This window comes from Lolium rigidum, chromosome 2 (assembly GCF_022539505.1).
Source record: "Lolium rigidum isolate FL_2022 chromosome 2, APGP_CSIRO_Lrig_0.1, whole genome shotgun sequence".
Taxonomy (NCBI): domain Eukaryota; kingdom Viridiplantae; phylum Streptophyta; class Magnoliopsida; order Poales; family Poaceae; genus Lolium; species Lolium rigidum.
The window spans coordinates 150,898,249-150,900,411 of record NC_061509.1 but is presented as its reverse complement, the minus strand read 5'-3'; positions in this window follow the sequence as shown (position 1 = coordinate 150,900,411).

The following is a 2,163-nucleotide window of genomic DNA, read 5'->3' as shown; positions in this document are numbered from 1 at the left end:
GTTCATCTCTCTCCCTATGTACTTCAATACAATAATCTCATGAGCTGCCTTACATGATTGAGATTCATATGATGATGCTTGTAATCTAGATGTCATTATGCTAGTCAAGTCGATTTTACTTATGTGATCTCCGGAGACTCCTTGTCCCACGTGTGTAAAGGTGACGAGTGTGTGCACCGTGTGGGTCTCTTAGGCTATATTTCACGAATACTTATTCACTCGAGTTATGATTTGAGTTGGATGTCTCTATAAAATTGTGGTGTGTTAGTACCTCCTGTGAATGCTCAAAGTGACAACGTGGGGTGTTCATTAGTACTTGGGAATACATCTTTAAGGTTTGCCTACATGATGAATTAGAGTTCGTTATCTTGCCAGAGAGTAATTCGGAATAGCATAGTGAAGTGCTTATATTTATATTCCTTTATGATTGCCAATGTTGAGAGTGTCCACTAGTGAAAGTATGATCCCTAGGCCTTGTTCCTAAATACTGCTATCGCTGCTTGTTTACTGTTCTACTGCATCTGTACTATCCGCAATATTACCACCATCAACCACACGCCGGTCCTGGACAGACAAAGCACTTTTCCGGCGCCGTTACTACTCGCTCATACTTATTCATACCACCTGTATTTCACTATCTCTTCGCCGAACTAGTGCACCTATTAGGTGTGTTGGGGACACAAGAGACTTCTTGCTTTGTGGTTGCGGGGTTGCATGAGAGGGATATCTTTGACCTCTTCCTCCCTGAGTTCGATAAACCTTGGGTGATCCACTTAAGGGAAACTTGCTGCTGTTCTACAAACCTCTGCTCTTGGAGGCCCAACACTATCTACAAGAATAGAAGCACCCGTAGACATCAATGACTCCGGGGGCAATTCCCCGTCCCGGTGGCGTGCCGGAACAGAGATTCTGTCTCCCGAAACTTGTCTTCGCGATGGCGGCGGCTACGTAACTTTTCGTGGAGGAAGGCCGATTTCTTTAGGGTTTTCGGGGCAGGAGATTTATATAGGCGAAAGGGCGGTGCGAGGAGGTGCTCGAGGGGCCCACCCCATAGGGCGGCGCGCCCCCCTCTTGGCCGCGCCAGCCTATGGTGTGGAGGCCGTGGGCCTCCCCCTGGCTTGCCCTTCTGGCTCTGTGTGTCCCTCAGAAAAATAGGAGGTTTGACTTTTGTTTCATCCAATTCCAAGAATATTTCCTGTATAGAATTTCTGAAACCAAAAACAGCAGAAAACAGGAACTGGCGCTTCGGCATCTTGTTAATAGGTTAGTACCGGAAAATGCATCAAAATGATATGAAGTATGGATAAAACATGTAGATATTGTCATAAAACTAGCATGGAACATAAGAAATTATAGATACGTTTGAGACATATCAGGGTGCGTGGGGAGTAAAAAACCAGAAAAAACCTTTAGTCCCGGTTGGGGACACCAATCGGGACTAAAGGGTATCCTTTAGTCTCGGTTGGTAAGACCAACCGGGACTAAAGAGGCCTACGCCGGCCGCAACCTACCATAGCCCTTTCCAACCGGGACTAAAGGGTACCCTTTATTCCCGGCCGGAGTATTTGTCTCGGTTCACCGGCAGAACCGGGACTAAAGACCCCATTAGTCTCGTGTCAAAGTATTTGGGGACTAATGGGTTGGGATGGAAGACCTTTTTTCTACTAGTGAAAACAGATCTTGAACGAATGAATTTTGTGAGAGTGCCACACAAGAATGGGCCAGTAGTGCCCTACGTTGTTGACGTGTCTACGTACGTCACTACAGGAATGGGCCAAAACGTCGACGGCCTAGTCATACGCCGACGGCCAAAACACGGGGCCATCAGCGTATGGGCCGTCCAGGCCAGCCCCTGATACGTCTCCGACGTATCGATAATTTCTTATGTTCCATGCCACATTATTGATGTTATCTACATGTTTTATGCACACTTTATGTCATATTCGTGCATTTTCTGGAACTAACCTATTAACAAGATGCCGAAGTGCCGGTTCTCGTTTTCGTTGTTTTTGGTTTCAGAAATCCTAGTAACGAAATATTCTCGGAATTGGACGAAATCAACGCCCGGGTTCCTATTTTGCCCGAAGCATCCGGAACACCCGAGAGCCACCGGGAGGGGGCACAGGCCCACCAAACCCTAGGCCGGCGCGCCGGGGGGCCCGC